Source organism: Corvus brachyrhynchos, unplaced genomic scaffold (genome assembly GCF_000691975.1).
Source record: "Corvus brachyrhynchos isolate BGI_N302 unplaced genomic scaffold, ASM69197v1 scaffold416, whole genome shotgun sequence".
Taxonomy (NCBI): domain Eukaryota; kingdom Metazoa; phylum Chordata; class Aves; order Passeriformes; family Corvidae; genus Corvus; species Corvus brachyrhynchos.
In genome coordinates, this window is record NW_008238439.1 from 640846 (window position 1) to 665945 (window position 25100).

A 25100-nucleotide genomic window follows, 5' to 3' on the forward strand; every position below is an offset into this window, starting at 1 on the left:
TCCTGCTGGTCACTGACAGTGGTTGACATTGATTTATTAGAGATGGGTTTGGTCCTTGGGGCAGGGGAATACAGGTAGATAAGCACAGGTTCTGGACTGCATTCTGTGTTGAAGGTTACCAGATTACCAGGTTCTGGACTGCAGCAATGATTGGAACAATGCTTCCAGTGGTTGTGTGTGTTCTCCAAGTCCCAGTGAAGATACATGTGTGCAGATGTTGCAGAACAGATGTTGGTCAGTGGGGTAAAGTATTCCCCAGTGAAGAGAGGGTGGGTGCTGCAGTACTTCTGAAGGCCTTGTGCACCTTCTACGTTTCTGCCCTGCAGCTGAGAGGGCGTGCATTGTGCTTTTTCCCTTGATGTTGCATGCTTTTAACATCTACAGTGTCAGTCTCACCTTTGTGTGCATGACATACCATATTTACTGTATGTCTGCCTGTCTATGTAATATATAGTATCTGTATATAATAGGCATGAGGTATGTTTTGGATTTAGCCTTTCCCTAAATTTGTTTCTGTATCACACGTGGCTCTCTGTTCCTGTATGTGCTTGGCACGGTTGGCTATGTTTTTATTTCCCAGAGATGAGTCTTTTCCACCGTCACTGTGAGGTGTGAAGGATCCTTGCTCTCAGTTGTGTTTAAATGGATTTAGGGAGCCAGTTGGCATTGACTGTTCTGGAAGTGTGATAAATATTTACTTATACCTATAGATGCATTTAAATCTCACTCCTAAGACCCTTTTCCCCCCTCCACTGAAGACATAAATGCTTTTTCTTTTTTCATCAATAGTTCTACAAAAGAAGGAAATTTATATTTAATGAGGGCCTGTCTCCTGGTGTTTACAAATTCCTCTGTGACGAGACTACAGCACTAGCACATGGAGACATTTATACTCTAATAGGATTTACCTTTACAAATATCTGAAAACCTTTTAAAGCAGAGATTAAATTGTTTAGCTCAATATTTAATCTGTTACTTCCTCTTTAAAGATGCCCAGTGGAATTTGTCATACACTGAGCTGATAACACATAATATTGATCAGTCATAAACATAAAACAGAGGAATCTCAGGAAGTCTTCTGCAATCCTTTTCTTTTTAATTAAATTTTGATCTGAACTGCTTTTGATTAATTTTCTTATTTGTAAGTATGTGAATTCTGGGGGCCAGCAAGTTTCTTAAGTTGCCTGGCATTGGTCTCTGGTGAGTGGCTTAGCTCGGGAACAGTATGATTGCATTTTTATGGTTTTCAGATATTTAATAGCTTCTTCCTGTCATTTTCTGAATGAGTGAATAAGGTTTAGCCCTCTGGGAGCCAGCGCAGCATCAGAGAGTGGAGAAAATGACTCGAATCTGTGTACTTGACTGATTGCCTTAGTCTTAATTGTTCTCTTAATTAGCTGCAGTAGCAACTGCATCTGGGGAGAGATCACGGTATTGGTAAACAGCTCCACCTTGGAGCCCTGTGTAATGCCTTTTGGAAACATGACAATGAGCTCTGCATCTCCACTGAGACACAAACCTGCCAAATCTTCTGCCCCTGAAGTCTTTGGTTTCCTCGTGTGATCTGTCACTCTTGTCTGTGAGATGCAGGCCCCCAACTGTTTGTTCTTAAACAAATTAAGCTTTAATATGCCAAAAGCCAGCTTTATTGAGCAGAATAAGGGAAGGGGAAAACAAAAGAGTGTCGGTAGAGGGTTGTTCAGACAACTTGAGGGTGTTATCCAGATTAGAAGTGGGAGACAGATGTGCTTTAGGGAGTCAAGGCAGGCTTGAAATGTTTTATGGTGGGAAACGCAGGCAAACTGAGGTCAGAGAAGATGTCTCCTGTCAAAGCAACCTTCTTCCTGTGGGGGTCGGCTTAAGCCTTCAGTGTGAGCTGCTGGCACAGCCCAGCCACAGCCTCCAAAGGGAGCTATTTGGCATGTCTGTGGAATGAAAAATATTGGGTGGTGGTGGAATTGCCCACCAGTCCAACTTCATTTCTCATACACTCAGTGATTCTCTGAACTAAACTCTGGGACTTGCAATGAGAGGTGTGAGGTTTAAGGTTGTATTAAGATTAGTGTAATTCAATCCCTACTTCAGCTTTGTAATGTAGTCTTGCTACAGCACAGAACCTGCAATAATAGGCATGGTGGATCACTAAAGCCGGTGGGTTTTAAGGATATCTACTAATTCTTAGGTGCTTTCATTGCTGAATAGGTGGCCCAAGATTTAGACTGAGATTAAACTGGGTTTTATTCATCACTGCATCCACACTGTGAGTGCCCATTACAGCGTGTATGGCATTCCATGCAACAGGGCACTGGCAGTAGGAAGTGTGAATTAATGGGATTTTTAAATCTGACTGAGGAAGGTTTGGTTTTGGAGACCAAAAATGTTTTGTTGTTTTTAATTAAATTGCTGCTTCTTTAATCCTGCAAGCAAATAAACTTACTGTGATATTGCAATATTCCCTTTTCAATAAAGAGCGTATTCCTTTTCATGTGCCTATCCAAATGAAGAGAATACTGCTGGATTGTTTAGTTTTGGTGCTGCCAAAAGGAAATGCATGGAAAGGCATGAAAAGGTTTGTTGCTGTGTTTCACCTGGCTTTCAAAAGGCCTGTTTTTAGACTAGTGAGTATCTCTTTTATAAAGGCCATCAGTGCCAGAAGTTGGGTGTTTTCTACCTCTTACAGAGGTTTAGCTCATAGCATCGTCTGTTGTGTTACTGTAACTCAAACCTGTTTATTAGCAAGATTACACTTAGTCTGCACAGTTCACCTGATCCCTAATTAGCAGCAATTAGTGATTATTTTGCATTGTAGAGGTGTTAGCTTTGGAAGACTTTTTCTGCAGGAATATTTTAGATATCCTTCCTCTGGAAGCTTCTCTGTGCTTAGATACTCTTTGTAACTCTAAATCTTCTATTGAACCTTTGACTGAACTTTAAGCTGTGGAAAGAAGGCAGGTTCAGGTGAATGATGAGCAGATAATGTCCATGGGATAAAAAAGGCCGTTTAGTCAGGTTTGTAGTAGTTAATTCTGAAATTAGTAGTGAAGGTTAAACTACATTTTATTATATTAGGGGCAATAAAATTCTGTAGGGAACTATGGATGCTGGAATCCAGTATCAGCAGTGGTTAAAGTTTTATGGCAAATTAACTCATCCTATGAAACAAGCAGAAATTAAATCTAGGTAGCAAGTTCAAGCTATTTATTCTAAGCATGGCTTTACTATTTTTAGACTGCTGTGGAAAACTGAAAGGGCAAAACAGATATTTAAAAAAAGTATTGTTGAAGTGAAAAAATGAATGCATTCACTGTAACTGTAGCGAGTATCCTTCCTGCTGTTCTGCGAGCAACATAAGCATGAAAGCCATTTGCAGCTGCAACAGAGAGATGTGAGGTGAGAGAACATCCAACTGGGCATTAGAATTTGGAGAAATGTGATTCTAAATGGGTCATCTTTTCCTTGTTACTGCTTAGCCCTTCTGATCAAACATAAGACAGGTGTGAAGGTGAGTAGTAGACACTGAGGGAATAAATGAGTGGATTCTGTATCAGGGCTCTCAGATGAAGTTTTGTTATATGGGATGTGTAAAATAGAGGTGAATGAAACATCAAATTCTGATTTTTATTAAAAAAAAAAAGTTAAAGTGCTTCCTCCTGATACAGCACCCGGTTATTTCTGTGTGTATTCACTCTTGAAAGACACTTATGTCAGCTCATTCTCTCATGGTGACTAATGATAATATTAATACTCTACCGTTTAAACCGAACCTAAACCCTCAGAGCCAGTGAGCAGACTATTACCACAACTGTACCAGTATAAATCCAGAGTTACCCCTGCTGACTTCAGTAAAATTGGGAATTATTGGAGAAACTTGTAGCAAGATCTTAATGTGATCTAACGTAAATACCACTTTTAAAAGCCTTAGTTAAAAGCCATGGGTTACTGAGTAATGTCATCTAAGGCCCAAAGATAATTAGCAGCAATACACCTAAAACTCTGTTTTCTAATTTTTGCTGTCAAACTGAGATTGCAGTTTGCTTTGCATTTGTCCTACGATATTTTAAAGCTAACTTGGGCAAATTCCACTTTGAATTTCCTATTCCCAGGTGGGTGAAGATGGCTTTTGTTGGAATTAGACACTTGTGCCTATTAGAAGTTTTTTTAATAAGGTGAGATTAAAGTGAGATTTAGAAATAGTTTGCTGGAGATTTCTTGTTGCTTCATTAGCTATGTGCCTTTCTCACATCTCTGTCTCAAGATGCCCCTTTGTGTTAAAGAGGATGATTCAGAAAAGTTTTGTCTGCTCTGTGAAACAAAAACCATCTGTGCCTGCCTAGTTTCCTGGTTTCTCCAAGCCCCTTCTGGATGTGCTTGTCTGCGCTGCTCATGGAGAATTATGCATGAAATCCCACAGTGTCTAGAAACCTCAAGGGCCATAATCATAAAAAAAAAAAAAAAAAAAAAAAAAAAAAAAAAAAAAAAAAATTGACAGTCAACGCTTGATTATTGGGAATGCCAGATATGTTACGAGCATAGCCATAGATTCTTTCCCTGCCTGTGGTCTGGGAGCAGCAGAGCCATGTTTTGTGGGTTGCTGTGCTGCCTGGTGTGGCTTTGGGGTGTGTTCAGGGATCCCCACGTTCCACAGTCAGCAGCATCACAGATGTTCTTTCTCTGTTGAGTGCTCACTGTATGTCCCAAATAATGGGTCATGCAGTTAACCCTGTTCTTTTTCTGGATTATTTTCTACTATGTTATTACACAACTTATTGAGAGTTCACCATAGCTGAGAGTGGTATTTCTAAACCAGTGTAGTAATCATAAATGTTAGCTGCAAAGGCAGAAGGTGTAGGTTTATCAAGATGGGAAGTTAAAAGCTGCTCTTTGTGATCCTGTTTTATAAACATGATGCTTATTGCTAGAAGTTAAAGTCCCTTACTCTGGCTTTCAATCTTACTATTTGCTGTTCATCTTAAGCCCTGATCAGCCCAGTGTGTTTATTCTCCTGCTCAGAGAAATTATCTTCTTTACAGACCTGGGCAGCTGAGGCAAAATGAGAACAAATGAGCTCAAAGTTGCCAAGTTCACCCAGAAGGTTCTGGAGGGCAGGGAATGCCTTGAAGGGCATGCTAAGCAAATCCATACAAAACACCTCTTTCCTATCCCAGCTTTTAAAGAGAACAAAAAGCTGATCATTTTCTCAAACCTGTTTTGCATTTGTTTCTGCAAGTAAGGGCTACAAATATGTGCAGTTATAGTCAGATTTTCTCAGGGAGTCCATTAATCGCAGGTATCTGAAATTCCTCTCATATATCACTGTGCTTCTAAAACACCCAAAATTTCACTTTATGGTAAAATAGATTTGGATTAGATTATGGTTTGAATGACCTCAATATCTTTCTGTCATGTGTTGACTACTTCCAGTAAAATTATAGGTAGTGGATACATTTTAATTTACACCATGGCAATAGAATTAAGCAGATTTTTGGTTAATCTTCATAGTGACTAACTAAAAAAGAAAGATTCAGATCTGAGTGAATACTTAAATCACAATTAATAATTTATTCAATAAATTGTTTGTGCAGATTGCAGAATTCTCTGATTTATTTGCTGTAGGAAGTTGCTCACAAAGTTCTTCAATTAATAATTAATTGTTTGAAGATTGTTCATAAATACTTAGAAATAGTTTGTGAGTTTCTGATTTGCAATTAATATTTTATAATTGTTAGTCTTTTTTAGCCTGCTGTCTGGTTGGACAATCAGCTTTCCTGATTAATAAATGTAACTTGTGAATATTGCAATTCTGTATTGAGGTAGGCATAGAGATGACTTTTTTATTGTTTTGTTTGTTTGGTTTTTTTACTTAAAATGTGGTATTTTCAATATTTGATCACTTGTGCCATTCATGTCCAGGAATCAAAGTTTGGCTTTGAATGCCTACTCATACACTCAATTTCCATGTGTATATTACGCTGAGGAAGGATGATACAAAAGGTCAGTTAAATCAAAACCCAAAATGACAACAAAGGCAGCCAAAAAAATTAGTAAATCTCCTTTGCTGCATTGAAATGCATAGTCATGGACAGATTCCCCCCACTTGCCACTGTCTATTCAGGTCTACAAGAATCATATTCAGGTCAGCATAAAACTCTTTAATTGTCATTAATTCACAGGTTGATAACAAAGGTGCCTGAGGTTTTGCTCAATGCTTAAAAATGAAAGTGTACTTGGTAACACTTTGGTTTTTTGGTGACCTTTATGTGTCTGGAGATGAAAATCTGGCATCACCGAAGATAACAGCAATCATCATGATTTTTGGGTTCCTCTTGGGTGCAAGAGTAAGGACTGATTATCAAAGTCATGTAATAGCTAAATTTATGTAACCTGCACAGCCTGGGTTCTGAGAATCCAAAGTTTTTTTACTCAAATACTGATTGATACAATTTTTTTTTTTAATATATGCTTAATGCCAATACCTGACAAAACTTTGCCAATGGGAGCTTGTGGAGTAGGATTTCCTTTGTCTGTGACAGACCAAATCTCCTGGGTCTTCGAATGTGCCCCAAAAAGATCTCAGTTCCAGTGGTGTTGATCAGAAGCCAGGGTGTTTTCCTAAGATTTAATAGGAAGAAGAGGTGTATTAAAAATTGTCCTAGGTGTTTGGAAAAGATCTCCATGAATTTGGGCATAAGAGACTTCTCAAAAGAGTTCTGATTAGCTTCCTACTAAACCAGAAGAAAGATGTAGCATCTTTTTTACATCCAAATTTTAATCGCTCGTTGAATACTATTAATTTTAGATAAGAATGACTTAACCTACTAATGTCAATCTTCTTTATTTTGTCAAGAACTGATTTAACTCACATACTAATTATATAAACAACTGTCCACTCTGGGCCAAATTCCATCCTTGACTGAAGGTGCATTTGGGATACAATGGCCCAGAGCTGTTCAGTGTAAATATTCCTGCAATTCTGAGCATTACCTTTTTTTTTCTCCTGACTCTCCATTGTATTATTTTTGGAAGGGAATAATGTCAAAAGCCTTTAAAATGTATATATATTATTTTAGTGATTATGTTATCAAAACCCCTCTGGGATATCCTTGCCTCTACACACTACTTCCCCAGGTCTCCCTCCCCCTGCTCTCTCTGGTGTTTTTTTCTGAGAAAGCAAAGTAAAAATTAAATAATAGTTGACATCATTTGGTTGGACTTGTGCTCAGATTCTCTCTATTATTCATGTGATCTTTCTTATTATTTTTCTTTTTCATTCACTGTTATATTTTATTTACTTTAATGAGCTGGATGCTGGGCTTCAGCCTGGGACTGGAGAGAGACCTGGCTTGCTTTCAAACTATTGTTTCACTGTGGTTGAGATTAACGTCATCAGGATTTTCCTCTCTGTTATTTATTAAATCTTTTTCTTCCTCTCTCCCTCCCTGCCTCATGTGTGAGGAGCACCTTGGTGATGGTCATGAAATAGAAGATGCATAAAAATGGTGAATAGAGGTTTGGAGTCTTTCATTCACACCTTTGTTTATGGAGACAATGTTAAGTGTAGCAGATCTCCAATTTTATTTGTTTCTCTTTTCAAGTCTGAGTGGGATTTTAGCAGAGGAAATATGTACATTTAAATGGCACTTGTGTAAATTCCCTAAATTCTCATTTTCTGTAGAAATTTCTGGTCAGCAACAGCTCTGTGCAGAGGTAGCCCTCTCTAATAAGCCAGTGTATATGTGCGGTGCTAGTAAAACAGTGACAGAGGGCAATTAAAGGCCTCCATATCTCAGCTGCAAAGGGCAGAATGGAATTGAATTGCCTTTGCAGATCCCGTCTGCAGAACAAGTGTGTCTTTTTGGTCAATTTGTTGAGCTAAATATGCACTTGAGGCTGTTGTCAGGTGCCTTAGATCCTCCCACCTGCTTTTTGCTGGCTCTAAGCACTCAGAGGTGCCTATCCAGGAGGAAATGTTACTCAGTTTTAGACAGAATACAGGCTGTTGTGGTTTTTTCCCATAAAAGTATAATTTTGGGGAAGGAAATAGTTAAGCCTAAAATTTTGGTGTTCAAGGGATAATTTTTGTCTGAAAGCAATGTTTTCAGTGTGTCTGACAAGGTGGAGCATCTCATTTTTGGTTGATGGCCATGAAAATTAAGAGGATTTATACCTGGGAGTTCAGAAAATATTTCAGTTTTGCTTGTTCTTGAGATAGACTAGATATTAACAGCAAAAGGAGGCACATGGGTTGAGTGCAATAGCTGGAACAAGGATTCTTTCCTCTGCCTGTGCATGCCTCTTTTGAAAGGTACCTGTCTGTGCTGGCTTTTTTTATTTACTGCATCAGCAGTCTTCAACACTAGAATAAAAGGACAAGCTGAGAATGTAATGAAGTCCATGGCACAATTTCTCTTCAATGAAGACATACTCAAACGTTTTTTGGCTTTTTTTTTTGTTGTTTGTTTGGTTTTTTTAGGTTGTTTATCACATAAGATTCTCAGATGGGTTCCAGCATCCAAGTTGTTTAAATCAAGACTGTTTTTTCTGTTTTCAAAGAACTTGGTTCCTAGGGAATCTACTTAAGCCTATTCAGGGGTGTTGAAACACGTTCCCTTTTTCTGTTGAGCTACATTGCTATCTGAAATTTCAGTCATTGTGGAAGAGTATTTTTGATTTTGTTTGTATTTCCTCAGAGTTAGTCTTCATCCTTAACCCTCGTTCACCTGGAAAGGTGTTTGTATTGATCCCAACATGTGGGTCTCAGACTGTGAAACTTGGGAGCTCAGAGCTGACCTTTGAATGTCTAGTGAATCCATCCTCATTTGTTTTAGCACAAACAGGGACCTGAATGTCTGTTCTCATTTATTCTTTGGAATCACCCATTTTTCTCCAGCCACTACATCTGGGATAGATAATCTTTAAACTCTTCCCGTCTCTGAAAAACTCTCTAGGTTTACCAGTCCTGTGGAATAACATGAATTACAGATCTCTAGTTAAATGTGCACTGAGTTGGGGCTATGCTGTGAAGGCACCAACCCCAAAAGAATTTTAAGGCTTTAAGAAAATTCAGTCTAATCCATGCTCTGGAAAGCATCTCAGAAGGACTCTTTTGAAGGGTTGTTTTGAAAGGGATGACTCAGTGGAAGATCTGTCAGTTGAGGCTTTCCTTTGTGAAAACTCCTTTGCAATGTGATTCCACAAATGTTGCTTCTGCTTGCCATGTTAGTATAGAATAACTCTCTCTGATTCTTGTGTGTGAAATTACAGATAAGTTGATCCATAATAATTGATCTATACTGCAGATGGACCAAATTTGCTACTCAGGAAGCAACTCAAGATGCTGCCCTAAAGTTTCTGCCTTCAAGAGATACAGTTAAAGGGAAAAGCATGGTAAGGCTGTTTGTGTTTCGCTAAATACACATTGTCTTGGGCTTGGCACAATGGAGTTCTCAGGTCTTAATGGCTTTGCTTTATCCTGACTACATTTGCCGGTGTCTTATGGGCACCTTCAGTAATATCTTGAGCTAACCAGGTCATGCACCAGAGTGGTCCATTTTTTGGCATTAATTAATTTAAGGGGTGCAAGGGAGTGACTGCAGCAGCAGTTGTAGAACTAGTTCATAAAAAAATGCCATTTGTGCATTAACTCTATTCGTGGATAACAACCTGCCATCCATATGTTTCTGGCTTATCCTTGCAACTCATTTTCTAAATAAAGTTGGAACCTAACTAATATGGTATTGAGTCTCTTGCTGTTTCGGTTTGTCAGACTTTCCAATAAAAGGCCTGTGTATGATGGCTTCATGCTTTTGGTATGTGTCAGAAACAGTTCTATGCATATACATTACGAAATTAGGATTTAATTTTTGTTGTGTAGCCATAAAAAATTAGATTATATAATTATTATGTTTTTCTTTCTTATCTTTTATATTTTTAATATAATTTTTGAGGATGCCACAGGGCACTCCTGCTGTGAATTAGCTGCAATAAACTCTCTTAAACAGATAAACATCAAAGAGCAGTAATGTTTTAAAACGAAGCAACCTGCATTCAAAATCCAATTGCTTTATGTTGTAGATCTTGAATGCTTCAGCTGCTAAAAGTGGATGGGGTTTCTCAAGGGCACAGAGGAGTTGCATTACTGGGATTTTAATGCAATAGGGATCATTTGAGTGAAGTTGCTAGCAAAATACATATGTTTTCATAGGAACAGGCTTCCTTCTATTTTTCTTCTTCCTTATGGAAAATATCAAGATGTGAAGAAATTCTCTGCTACCAGGAATCCTACAGTTGTATTTAGACTGTTCTTATTGAAGGGGTTCACAAAATCTTGTGGACTTCATGGTGAATTCTTGTGGATAATTGATTAGCTGCAAACTTCAGTAGGAATATTAACTGAATAATTCCTTTTTAAATAGTTTAGAGGGTTTTCTGTAGTCCGGCATTCATGTTGAATCTAGAACTGCTACTAGAACTGAAGTACCAAGCCTAGATTCTGTTGAAATGCTGTCAATATGACAAAAGGTCCCAAATTTGGATTGTCTGCATTCTGGACATCTACATCATATAGCTAGGGCACTCTACCTCCTGAGGCTAAGGCTGCTTGGAAAAGCCACCTCCTGATGGTAATGTGAATACAGGATCAGAAAAGCAGGCACCCATGTTGCCCAAAAAATACTCTGTGAAAGTTAGTAAGACCTCACACACGGACTCTTTAGGGTCTTACCATCAAGGGTTATGTTTGGCCTGAGCTCTTCAAGATTCTCCAGTTTTCAACATGTCCTTGGTAACAGTTGTGCTTTGCAGGTGCAAAGGTAAAAATATTTATATTTGCGTACACAGCTGCATTTGGTTGCTCTATGCTTTTGATACTGCTTTAGCTGTGTTGCCTCTTTCATATAGTTTTCTGATGATCTGGGGTCCTGAAACAATGGTTGATAAATTGGTACTTTGTTTCGTTTTAACTTGAAATAGATATGAGGCTGGGGCAAAACCAGAGCTGAATAAAGCTCCCTATTTCTTCTTTTCTTCTTAAAGCAAAACCTGTGTTGAAAGATCCAACCTCCCTGATACAGTAATTACAGGGTGCTATCCTTAGTGATGTTAAATAGCTCCCTTCAGTGTATCTGTTTGATCTTGAGCTGTGAATTCCCATTCTCTCGTGGGTGTAACTGTAAACAAGAGGATTAACATTGCTTCAGTGATGTTTTGCTTAAGTGAATCGAAGTTGAAAGGGTGTCTTGAATATCTGTAGAAAGCTTTGTGTGTTGCAGGATTCCTGTTCTATATATATGCACAGTGCACCTTTCATGGTAAACTCCAGTGATGCTTTAAAGTTTGAGTTCATTTTAAGCTTTTTATATTTTGGTTGTTTTTGTGGAGTTTTGTGAGTGGGATGCTCTGTCTGTGGTAGTGGGTGACCACAAAGAGGCTGTGAAGTTCCAATCTATTATATCCATCCTTTCAGCTACATAATTTATTTCAAGACCTATCACGGAGAACAGATTTTCACCATAAGATATTTGCCAGATTTTAGGCTTTCTTATAGTGCAGTGATGGCAAGTAGTTACTACACCAGGGATGTGGGTCTGTAGGTGAGTGGAAGTCCTAAACCACTGTCTTCTATTGGTGCTTGGAATGCAAGCAGAGGAATATTGTTTTTTGACAGGAAGATCTGATGGCATCCCATGGCTTGGTGCCAGTGTGTGTTGTCCATCATATCCATAAGACTCCTCATACGTTGTTGCTAACCCAGTGCAGGACTCTGAAAAGGAAAAAAGAAAATGGGGAGAGAAGAGTGTGAATATTTTCAGTTCAGTCCCTACCTGACATGGAGAGGCTTCTGTGTCATTGTCATCAGCTGTGAGAAAGGAGAGGAAGGAGCAGCATCTCTAGAAACTTGTCCTTCCTCTGCAGGGCTCCCCCCGCTGCTCTTCCAGCCTTCAGCAGCCAAAATCTACTGTTAGGGCACCCTTTGCACATGCATTTTTTTTATCAGGACTCTAATTAGAAAATACAGTCCTCCTCCCTTTCCCCAGTTATCCAAGTAAGAGCCTAATATCTTGATTCCTCTTTTTTAACCTTAACTCAGCCAGATTCTTACTGTGCATGACACCTCTCTGTGACATGATTGATGTATCGAGGGTTTCCCTGTTATCTCCTACCTTCATCTGATATGACACTCAGAGCTTGTCAGTGCCAGAAGTTACATCTGCCTCTTTAGTTGTGGCAGGAGCCCAAACCATGTCTCTTGGATGGGACTCCTCCATGATTCCTTTCCAGGTTGTCAATTAAGTCTGTTGTTTTCATTTCAACACGCCTGGTTGCTCTGATCTGAAGGAGACGCCCTGCTCTGCTGGGAAGCAATACTTCTGGGAGGACAGCAGCAGTTATGTGGGCCCTGTTTTCCTGCCTGAATCCTGCGGAGGAAGAAGTGTTCATGTTCATACGCTATTCGTTGTTTCAAGATTATTTAAGAAACCATTGCTGTTGAACTAGCAGGGGATCTTTCCTTCAGTGACCTTTGCCAGAGCAGCTGATTGGTGTGCCCCAGCTGCAGGCCATCATTTTCTTGGGAAAGTTTTAAGATTGTCAGAAAAATGACCATCGTCTTTCCTAGCCCTTATTGACATGGATGGGCTTTGCTGGCCTTTCCAAATCCAGTGTGGGAGGGGTTGTTTGTTTTCCTTTTAGATGTTATCCTGCCATCCTCCTTTTTTTAACAATGCTGTATATACATGAAGACTTGCTGCGTATTCAGTGTGGCGCATGGATGGAATGGATGCTTTGAACTGCTTTTGCAACAATGGATTCTGCTTGACTGATAATGAAACCATGGGACAGACCTCAGGGAGGTGAGTCATATGTTAATTTGTTCTTGACGTTTCCTTGGTATGTTAAAAGCTGTGATCTTTCAGAAAAATCTCTTATTTTATTATATTTTTTTTTTTAAAGCTACTTCCTGGGGCCATGGCAGATGCTGTTTTGGAATGGCACCCAATGAGTTGTTCTAATGTAGTTCAGTGCTTGGTTGGCATTCTGCTATTGTGCGAATATTTTTGGTACTTCTTTTACCGCAAAGATATTTTATTAAGAGTGGCACATTGTTATACACATGTGGTGCTATGGAGCTCCAGAATATGCATGGGACATAATGTTGAGCTGCAGAAACACAATAGCAATGAGTCACTGAAATCCCTTGTTGGTCACAAGAGTTTGAACAACTGCAGTGATAATCTTTTGAGACAATGTACAACTCCAGTGGTATTTGCTATCTGCTCTGTGGTCTCCCTCAGTTAACTGCTTGATTGGCTTGGCTTTGTGGGTATCCTAATCATGTTGGCACAGTCACTTTGATTAACAGAGACATGCAACTTGGAAATCTCTGGGCTTACACCGACCTCAATAAAGTTGTGTGCTTTTTCTCTTTCCAAATTTCAGCAGCTTCCTGAGGGCACAAGAAATGTTTTGCACAGCTTTCCATGATGGCTGGTGAATATCAAAATGTGGGGTTCAGAGGAGTCCATGTGCTTCTCTGTAAATTGGAGGTTCAGAAAAAGGAAGAGTAAATAAAAAAAGAAGGAAGGGAGGAATGCAAGATTCTTAAATCTGTGGGGTTTTTTTCATGGCCTTTCATATAGGTCCCAGGTCACTTTAAGCATTAGCTTTAGTCCTTTCTTTGGTAGTACAAGAGAGTAGTCTCATCAACATGACTTCATTTGTGCCTAATCTGGCCAATCTTCTCCTGTTACATCTACAGTATATTTCTAGGCGTCATGCTGAATGCTCTCTTGATCTTAATTAATTTCTGTACTGTTCTGTCTTCTGAGAGAGTGGGCTTGTTTTTACAGTCAGGTAAACAGCCTTGCAAGTCCTTTGGCAAAATGAGGGAAAGCTTAATTTCTGTTATGCCTCAGACAAGAAGAAATAGGTGTTTAGTATCTCATATTACACTTACGGAAACTGAGGGTATATGAAATCCATGTGATGGTTTTACTAGTGGTTATTCCTCTGCAAGTTGACTATTTTCCCCAGTCTTCTGCTGGTGTTTTTTAAGGAAATACAATATTTTCAATGGCCATCATCTACTGCTGTGTGGTACTTGAATTACCATCTCCACCACTGAAGGTAAGGAGGTCTTCTAAATACCCTTCAGTCAAACCAGAAGGGTATTTAACTTAGATACTGTGAAAGGTGAAGTGTCTAGTGCTGAAATTTGAAATGAAATGCGATTTTCGAGGGAGACATCCCCATCTATCCACAGACAAATATTTTTAAAATATGTTTTATATAGGGCAGTGCTCCCAGCTGTTGAAAGTGTTGTTTTAACAACAGAGAGTTTGTAGATCCCTGCAGTTACATTTAAGGTAGTTTCCAGGACCCGTTTGCATGGTCTCCTTGTTTCCAAAAACCTCAAGCCTGTTTCTTGAAGCCCTCTCTCCTCCTTAACTCAGCTCTGCCTTGTCTCACAGGGGTTATCAGGTCACATGCGCATTTCAGGGGAGTCATCCTTCAAACTTAAAACCTTCCCATCCCTCTCTGTGATGTTGTTGTTAGGGGTCAAACCTCATGCTTCCATTTCTCATTGAAGAAAATGTTACTTAAAATATACCACAACACCTGCTGCCTTGACCCACTTTGCCTTAAGCCCTTTTTTATAAGATTTTTTTTTTTTCATAGTGGTAAAGAGACGAGGGATCCTGAGGTCACTGTGCCATGTGGGACACCAACTGAATGTGCCAAATAATGTGAACATGAGTCTGCTCACAAGTGAGTCGTTTCCTGGTGTTGAAATTTCACCCATTTACATTTATCCTCCCATTCCTCAAAGATTTTTCAGGTCTTTAAAAAAATTTTTGTTCTTTAGTTGGAACTTACAGTAATAACCTCTTGTCCAAAATAATTTTATTAGTAATTACTTTACTCCAAAAAAATTAGAATCATTCTAGGAGTAGAATCTGCATTTTCAATCTTACAGGAAAAGGAAGGGAATCACATTTTTTAGCTTGTTTTGCCTCATTAGGAAAAAGCCCATTTCATTTTGTCTTTTTCTCTCTCCTCCTTCTTTTCTCTCTTAATTCACAGGAACATTTGGACTTATAGACATAAGTAATTTAAAAATAATTTTGGTTTTTATTGTTATAGAAGCTGCTGTCTTATCATGCATATTAATTTGACATTGTTAATCCTATACAAACACATTTCTGGTACTGGTTTCTTAGGAATGCAAGTCTTTAAAATGTATCAATGTAAATGGAGTTTGCTAGCCTGATGGTGTAGTGCATATGTCATTATTTCACTTGACTCTCCTGAGACACCACTTATTGCATATGACACCTTCTTTTGTGTTCTAAATTATTCAAGTTGGGGGAAATTTAAGCGCCCAGTAGCTATGAAAATTATCTTTTTTTCGGCTACAAGCTGGGTTTTTGCCTATGAGACATTTATTCACTTTGAAGGGAACTGGTGTAACACTATAGAAGAATTTAAGACATTCGATAACATAAGCATCTGTATGAGAAGATGATTGTTTCTTTGTGAAAAGATCAAAAAGAGAGGAGAGGTGGAGTTTTCCTTTGTTTTGTTTCTGCATGTTTCCAAAATGAACTCTAAAATAACGTGAACTGTAAAACAATATTAAAATTGGTGGTGGTGGTACTTGATGCCCTCATACTTCTCTGCCTGCTGCTGGCAATACTTCCTTGCTTAAGTTAATGGACCATTTACCTTGGTAAGAGGAGTGTTGAAAGACTCCACCTGGAATGCTTCAGAGCAGAAACCCCGTGAGGATGCTCCCTTCCACTCTGGGCAGGAGCCCGTCTGCCATAAGGAACAGAAAAGTCCTGGGGGAATCCACATGCACAAATTCAGAGGATTTTGTAAGTCGCTTTTGTCAATTGAAGCTGGAATTGCCCCTTATTTTAACAAAGAATATTCTCCTGTTACTTTGGCTGGGAGTTGAGTGTGCAATTTTATCTCAATGTCATGCTACTGCAGATGCCGGATGGGAAAAGAGGCCTTTAGATGGAGTCGAAAATACTGCAACCAAAACACTGGACAGCTTGGGCTGCTGAAAACCTTTTGCACGAAGCCCTGGCTCCCTTAAAGTAGCTGGCAGTGCTCCCATTGAGTTCAGTACAGCCAGGATTTTGCCTTATATATTTATTCTGATTTATGAAAAGCTCAGTCATCACGGTATCTAAGCACTGAGATACGGTATTTAGTTACAAACAATCATTTTAAGAGTGATGCCAAAATCTACACATGCATTAGACTTGGAGATTAAAGAACATGGAGCTTTGGTTGCATGGTGCTTCTCCAGTTTTAATTATTGTTCATTCTAAACACTGCAGACCTCCGTGCTGTCGGGCACAGAGGGGCTCCAGACTGAGACAAATCAGAAAGATTATGTGATATAGTAAATAGCTATAAATTAATGGATCTTGCTGAGGTGCCAATAACTACCTCGGTTTCCCTGTCAGCCCCAGAGGAATCAGTAATTCCTCAGATTTTAGCCAGCCATTGCAGGAAAGGATTTTAATCTTCTGCATTTTTTAACCGAAACTGTTTACCTTGCAGTAATTTGTAGAGCACTGTGTGCTCTCCACTCTGATGTTGCATTACAATAACTTGCTGCAGAAGAAAGCTGGTTGAGTTCAAGTGAAATCTATCCCAAGGAAAGAGTATCCAGAGCAGCTGGTTTCATTTATATATTTTATTTCTGAAGCTCATGAGCATTCCAGTGAGAGATGGTATAATTGATTTAAATCAAATTATGAAACACTATACTTTTTATTCTAAAATCCACTTTTCTGGCATTCAATTCTGTAATGTATCACTCACAGGTAATGCTGGTTGAAGTTGAAGAGGCTAAAAAACACTCCTCTGCACCATGCAGTCCATTGCTGCATGTTCTTGCCTCGGAGCTGAAGTCAAAGTTCCTGTTTGTAACAGAATCATCATATCATTAAGGAATTGAGGCTCCATTGCTTCGGGTGAGATACAAAACCTTATTCTTTGAATTTCTTAGTAATAGAAATGTTCCTAGGTTTTGGGAGGAACATCTTGGTTCAGTGTTTTCTTTCAGCTGATATAAATGTATACAGAACAAATACAGGGCAAGCAGAACAGAGCTGTTTTCAGCAACGGATAACGTTGGACATTCATTGCAGCACAGGTTAACCTGCATTTTAAAGGTTCAAAATATTCAGTGTTCAATTGTTCACTCAATTTTCTAAGTGTTTGCTGAGGTTGAAGGCCTTGTTAGTGTGTTAAAAGCTTGCCAGAGTGTTTGTTTTCCCTAATAACTTCTGAACTGGCCGATTTAAACCAGATTTTATGGAGGTTATGAAATTCCTATAAATTTTCTGAAAAATTTTGGCTCAGAGGAAAGAAGAGGGAACAACTGGTGCTACCAGTAATGGAAAGGCTGCAGCTGGAGCTCAGCCGCTCCCTGCTTAGGTTTGGCCACCCAGCTTGGCTGGCTGGGAGAAACATGGAAGTGTGGTGCACGTGTGCAGCTCTGATCTAGGGCCAGCAGATACCTGCCTGTGCAGGGCCGTGGAGGAGGGATCAGCTGTGAGCGGGTAGATGTGTGTGCAGAGGAAATGTGTCCTCCATAAGCAGCACAGCACAGGAACAAAGGTTCTGGAGAGTATCCAGACAAGGGCAACAAAGCTGTGGAAGTGTCGGGAGCACAGTTCTGATGAGGAGCAGCTGAGGGAGCTGGGAGTGTTTAGCCTAGAGAAAAGGAGGGTCAGCAGAGACCTTATCACTCTCTACAACACCCTGAAAGAAGGTCGTAGCCAAGTGGGGGTTGGTCTCTTCTCCAAGGTAATAAATGATAGGATGAGAGCAAATGGCCTCAGGTTGTGCCAGGGGAGGTTTAGATTGAACAATAGGAAAAAATTTCTTGCAGAAAGGGTTATAAAGCACTGGAACAGGCTTCCCAGGGAAGTGGTGCACATCCCTGGAAATGTTCAAAAAATGACTGGATATGGCACTTGACATGGTTTAATGGTGAACATGGTGGTGGTGCTGGGTCAATGGTTGGACTTGATGACTTAAGAGGTCTTTTCTCACCTTAACAATTCAGTGATTTTATGTGAACCTTGCACAAATGACAATGTGATGACACACTTTACAGATCTCTGTAATTTCACTATTTCCAGTGGCTGGTTTGAAGCAGCTGCGGGAGGATGACTGGGGACATGTGCCCTTACCTCACTGGCACCATACTGCTGCATACAAGGACGTTGGAGCTACCTGTGACTCACAGCCTGGGTTAAGATACAGGACAGCAGATTGGAAGGTGATATTGCAGCCTGAGAAACAACTGTACCTAGAGGCAAATTGCTTCATTAGGAGGTGAGTGTTACTAGCTTTAAGGAGCCAGTCATTACAAAACACCCATGACAACGGATTTGTATTTATTTACTGGCAGCCACTCAAACTGAATGTGCATCTCTGAGCAGTGTCAAGTTTCAGAAGTGCTGGTGCTATTCCATAGAATCCAAGCCCTGGCTGGTGTATGTGGACATGGTCATGGTTCTATGTTTTACGCTTCTGCCCTTTGCAGGGCCTATGGGTTTGGGGCATTCGTTTGCGTGGACAGGCTGGTAAGCAGGCAGGAGATTCCAGCTTTCAAAAGCATTTTGCTAGAAGCTGGTAAATCAAATGCTTTGTGCTCTGAACTTACCCAAAGCTTGATGTGGGATGAAGGCCTTTTCAATGCTTCTCCTCTGTTTTTGTTTTCCCTTCCAGTAGGAACTTTTCTGCCAGGCTATGTCCACTGTAAGTCAAACTTATGTTACATTTCTCAGGTGCTCAGTTTAAGTGTGTTTGAGAACCACACAGGTTTTGCTTAGTCCTCTAAGAGGAGTCCCTATCAGGGATGATGTATCCAGATTTCTTTCACAGCCCCTCTTGATGATGTTGGACAAACATTTATCCTGGACAAGGTGGTTCTCAGCTCCTGTAACTCAAATCTGTACTTATTCAGAGGGACCTTTCAAATAAGTGTCTTGGTGGTCATTAATTGTATTAGCTATTCCTCTCTGCTTAAGAATAGACTGAGACACCTGTTTTAAAAAAGGTCTACAGATATAAGTAATCCATTCTGATCAGTGCTTATACCATCACTAGCTGGATTTGAACCTGCTTCCAGTTCAATATCTGATTGCAAATGCTTTGAACTGTCTTTCAAGGTCAGTGAAGTGGCATCATAAATGAAGTATAAAATGTATCATACCAGTGGTTTACAACAAGCCCACAGCACAGCTCAGTTGGTTGATGGGCCATCTCTGTTTATGTCAGCTGTTAAAAACTCATGCACACAGCCACTCTAAATACTGATGCCATCAAATGTGGTCAACACAGACAGTTCATCCTGTAAAGTGAGCCAGAAAAGGCATTAAAATGCTTAGTCTATTACATACTTCCTTATTTTTGTCATTTTGACATTTATGTGTTGTATCATTGAGGCTTTTGAGAAAGAAGACCCAATTCCTGAAGCAAACTGAACTGAGATGTTCAGTTTATAATGCCACAGCCGTCTGGTTTGCATTCAATTCCAATTGACCACCTGCATGCTGTTAACCTCTGGAAGGTTACTGTGATCACAGTTGTTGTTGTTTATTTAAAAGTTTTGTAGCTCAAGGAAAATATTAGTAATCAGTTACTTAACCTACACTGTTTACTGATCTCATTGAACTTGCAGATGCAGCTTTGCTGGCCAGTGAAAACTGGGAGTCGTTTGGTGCCAGTAATAGCTTGCATTTATTTTTTAGGCAGGAATAGGTTGAGCAATTAAAAGAATTTTTTTTTCATAAATACGCTCTTTGTCTGTTGGCTATTCGTCTTAAATGTCAAAATCCAAAATATAACTTAGAGCATGTGGAAGGTAGCTCTAAATAAGCCAAACTTCCACAGAGGCATGCTTGAGTTTTGAGTGCTGCTGGTTACACATGCAAACCCCCAGAGCTGCATGTGAAAACATACAGGAATTGCAGAGGTAATTCAAGTGAACAAGACAGGTGCATTCATATTAATGTTCTCTGGACAGGAGTACTTAAATTGCTGTAATGAAGCATTTTACTAAATGACAGCATTCAAAAATTAGGAATTACTTCTTCAAAAGTACCAGCATTTTTTAAAAATATGCTTTTTGTCAACACCCACCTAAGCCTGTGAATAGAGACCCTGTTGCTCCTTCAAACCACCCCTTTCCTCCAACAAGAGCAAAATGCCAGGACTTGGTGACTTTTAAACTGTGACTTCAGCTGCATCTGTATTCCTCCAAGAGCTTAGCACAAGATCATAGAGTGGATGATCTCCAAATAGATGACGAGTGTTTGGTTTTATTGCAAGCATCACCTAACCTTTCAGTTTGAGGACACTCTGTTGGTGTGGGCTACTGGAAAAGCTTTTTCAGGTAGGACTGATTGGGTGTATAGGGGGTAAGGGGAGACAGTTATTTCTGCCTTCAAATTCTTGAATTTTAATAACAAATCAAAGGCTAAAAGTGGTTTGGTCTATGATGGTAAATATATATTCTAGCTCCAAATCCATTTCTCTGATGAACCTGGGTTTATCTGTCATCCTGGTTGTCCCTGACCATAGTGTGCTGGGCTAACTACTTGGACTGAAGACTATGAGGATATGTGATGGCCGACCAAATAATACTGCAGCAGCAGTTCTAATTTCTAAAAGAAAGGGAACTCAGTTTCCAGCTAAAATTTAATAACACTGAATGTCAACACCTTTTTCAAAGAGACTATGTAGTTGAAAACCAAATTTTCCACCAAAAAGCCATGAAGTAAAACTTTCTGCCAACCTCTCTTAACCTCTCTACTGCTTTATTGGGTTTTTGTTTGCTTGTGTGAGTGTCTGTGGGGACACTTGGGCATGTGGATTCAAATGAGCTGTTCAAATAGATTAAACAACTTTAAACCCCTCTGTGGTCTTTGGAAGTGAATTAGATTAAAGTGAATTAGAGCTATTTTAATTCTGAATGAGTGAGTCCACATGGGCTTAATATAGTTGTATATAGAAACCCACATTAAAATCACGTCCTTAGTTAACTCAGATTGTTTCCCGTGTAGACAAACCCATCCTGTGTCTGTTTAGCAGGGCATACAGAGCTCGCTTCATCCGTAACTTGCGCTATCGACAAGCAGAGGAGCTAAATCAAAAATGATTTCGTACCGGTACAAATGGTTCCACAAACAATCGGTCGGTAATGCATCTGGCCTGGGATGTGTCCAGAGAAAGAAGCTGGGCCTGAATAGCTTTTAGCTCTCATCATTGAAATCAACAATCCTTGCCAGAAGAAAGCCTTCAGCATTAATTCCATAAGCTATAAATTATTACGGGGCTCTGATTCCTTGGAATGAAATGCAATAGATAGATGGCAGAGAAATATTATTAATGGATGGTTTACTACGTTTCTAACTGCACTGACTTCATGAGAATACATTATATTACTATCTGGAATAGCAATACTCGGGATTTATTAAAATGACTGAATACACATTGTTAGCTAGGATACCAGGCTATATTGGAAACATAAAGTATTCTGCATCAAAGCATGTAATCTACATCTTTCCTTTTCATCCTTAATTTGATTATGAACTATTACCATGCTTTGTCATAAAATAGGAAAGTTGTACGTTTTGATGGTTTCTCAAATGCTGATTTTACTTTCTGCACAAATACTTTGTATCTTTTCAGCATAATTATTTAGCAGCCATTTCGGGTTAATTATTGTCATTAACAATATGAGTCCTATGAGGGAATATCAATTAAAATATGCACAGCTGAACTTTCAAATGAGTAAATAATTTAGTTTTTGAAAATGACTGGAAACAGCAGGGTAACAGTCAAAAGGGGAACAATTATTTTAATGCTTATTTGACAAATGAGTAATTTTTACAGCAAATTAGTTTCTTATTGTAGCACCCCTACTGGTAACAAGAGAGAAACTGTTAACACGAGTTTTAAAAATAAAACCTGCTAAGATATGCATGCAAAGTTAAGGAAATCATTTGTATGAAGAAAAGGTGATTATGATACACATTGTTAGCTGAAGAATGTTGCCATGGGAATCTAATTAGGGATATAAATCACACAAAATTGTGTTTATATATAGGGCTGGATACATTAAAATCATATGCACAGTTATACATCAATTTCATTCTTTGTCAAAGTATTGAAGATAGACCCTCATTGCTCTTCATTCTTGACCCCACTAAATAGAGCAATTGAAAGTTAATAATTTGATGGAATTGCTTATCACAGTAGCAATGGTAAGAAAAGTTAACAAATGAAGCATGGAATTCCAGGTGTGAATATATGATGTTCGGTCATTTGCATAACAAAAAAGAATGTAGAAAAACTTCACAAGGTGATTGAGTTTATCCCTGTTTTGGGGAAAGTTTTAACATACACACTGACTTTTTAGCAATGCCACCCTGATTGTTTATATAGTTATTTGGGAGGGGCAGGGTGAAAAAGTAAGAAAAAGTGTATAGAAATCAGAGCTATTGAAAATGTTTGCGGTTTTTCCAAAGCACTGAGAAGGTGTTTTGAGGCCTTCTATATGAGTTAAAATGGAAAGGGAATTTCAACAAAGATGTCTTTTGTCTTTCTCTTATTTGCATGCTCTGTTTCATATCTGATTTTCATGTTCAGCGTGATTACTGCCTGTAGTCAGCTCCAGTGCTGCTGATGGTTTCCCACAGCTGTGATTTGGTGCAAGTGGGTAGTTTATAGTGAAACACTGATTACCAAAGACAATTCAAAATTTCTCTTAGGTTTCAGTGACTTTTTTTTTTTTAATCCCTCTATCGAGTGTGTCAAACTGCACTACTTAGTTGCACTGAGTGCTACTGAGACTTGTGCCCAAAGGAGTTTCAGTGAAGGTGACCAAACCTTTTAATGATACTGGGGCTTGCTGGACCAGGGAGTGCAAATCGGGTGGCCCTGGCATGGTAAGGAATTAAAAGAAATTTGGAAAAAAAACGCAATGACAATGAAAAATGGAACTTGCCATTTCTTGACAGGAGTGGGGAATTGTTTCTACTCTCACCAACTGGTCAAATTCAGTTTTAAACTTTGTTACCACCAAATGTTTTGCACTCTGTCCGTGCTAGTCCAGGGGCACATTTTGGGACCTGATTCTAACTTGCTAGGAAGTAATCTTCCTTTTCCACATGACCTCTGTGCAATAAAGGGAATTGTAGTACCCCTGGTGTGGTTACACACTTTCTATTGACATCCACAACTGAGCATGTAATTAAGTGTGTAGATTTAGTGCTGTCTCATTCGAAAAGCTGCTAGAATTGCAATGTCGCTTTGACAGAGATATTCCCTTACTGGGGTATATCTTCCACATCTTTTTTTTTTCAGTGATGTAATGAGACAAAGGAGAAGAACCATATAAGTTGTTGAGAAACTTCATATTGTATGCTGGAGTGGCTACGGCTGTTGAAGGCTGGAGTCAAGGAACAGCTGTGAGCCAAGGAACAGCCTGTCTGATCTGTTTTTAAGGAACCTTTCCAGTATTTGTGTAAACATTTATTTCACAGTAGAGCCTCTTTAAGACGGTTTTACCTTTTTTACTCGTCCACTTCAACACAGCATTCTCTCACCCCACCTCAAGCCACCACACAGTTTCTCCCTGAAATCTCACAGCACAGAAATTCCATAGGAAAACACAATGATGTCATTTCAGTCAGACCATAATTTTCCAGCTGTTGGAAGAAGGCACATTGTGGTGTTTATTTCACTACTTATAAAGATTTGTGGCAAGGAGGGAAATACTTTACTTCCAAGATCATTGTTCAAGCAATTGAAACTGTTCATCAGGCGCTATGTGCCAAAGTGGGGGGAGGCAGAAGGGATGATGTGGGAGAGCGACTGCATGCATGGCCTGTAGGTAACTGCATGGATGAAGCCTCAGAGGAATTAAGGGATATTTTTCATTTTTGTTCTTGTGGCAAGAAGGAAAGAGGCATGGAGTAGGCAGCTTTTCAGCATATCTGTGCCAGTGTGAACTTTTGCAATTCCCATTACTGGCTTTGCATTTGACAAGGCTTCACGTGGATCAAGCAAGCTCTCACCTGGGCTGGTGTCAGGTTGTCTCTTGCATCTATCATGAACAAGCCTTTGTCCTGAGCTGCTGGCTCTGCTGTAAGCCAGAGCTCTATAGGTGGTAGAAATGGCTTATTGTAACATTGGTCAATGTAGATTTGAAAGCCTCGTGGCAAAGATTTCCAGAGTCAGCTGGGAATTTCAACAGCTTAGATTTTACTGAAAATGAAGATCCTTGGATGTTGCTTCAAAAACCCAAACCACCAGTCAGTCCTGAGCCCTGGAATATCTCCTCTGTTCAGAGTGGCAAAGCTGCATTGTGTTGTATTAGTGGCCCAAGTGCTCCTCATGCTTTACAAAAGCCCTTGCATGTGTGACAGTCTAGAGACATGCCCTCTCATCTTTGGAGATGACCAGCTGTCCTCAGGCAAATGAAGGGGGAGGAAGCAGGCAGGTATCTGAGAGACCTCACATACTTTGATCCACTCATTTCTCATTAGTTAAGTAGCGTAGGGGAAAGTGGGGTGGCTCTGACATGTGAAACTTTTGGGACAGTCCCTCTCAGTACTTCTGTCAGGAAGTGTTAGCCAAGCTCGCCCTCCAGTTCATCTGAGAACTCCAGAAGGGCTGGATGCAATAACAAACAAAAGCCTTTTGGATGCTGCTGTTGTTCATTTTTTCACTGTGTGGGTCCATTAAAGCATTGCTGCCTTTTGGGAACTCAGCTGGAAGAAGAAAACAGGCCTGGAAAAAATAACTGCATTATGTGAGACCACTGGCTACTGCTGGAATTGTGTCAGTTTGTAACATGTTAGGCAGGTTCCCTGTGCATCCGCTGTGAAGCTTCTGCTGACAGGACTTGAGCTCTAGCAACGAGAGCAGCCAACAACAGCAAAAAAAACCTGTGGGCTCTTGGATCCTGTGTGATCCCAGAGGTTGTGGGCAGCATAACTCAGTAGGAGAGAAAATGAAACTGTTAAAATATTCCCCTGATGTGCCCTGCAGTTTGTAAAGAC

General features: G+C 39.6%; 1 long non-coding RNA gene across 4 annotated transcripts in view; it reads left to right on the plus strand.

The window, feature by feature from the left end:
- The window catches only part of LOC108447226, a 70569-nt gene that overhangs the window by 33230 nt on the left and 12239 nt on the right, over positions 1-25100 (plus strand). For 2 of the 4 annotated variants that reach the window (XR_001862665.1, XR_001862663.1), the window contains exons 3-6: positions 12688-12848; positions 14674-14763; positions 16839-16988; positions 18165-18360. This is a non-coding gene — a long non-coding RNA (uncharacterized LOC108447226). Of the gene's footprint in view, positions 1-4462; positions 7497-9296; positions 9385-12687; positions 12849-14673; positions 14764-16838; positions 16989-18164; positions 18361-25100 lie in introns of those variants that run through there. The other 2 variants (XR_001862664.1, XR_001862666.1) reach the window with 2 other exon arrangements.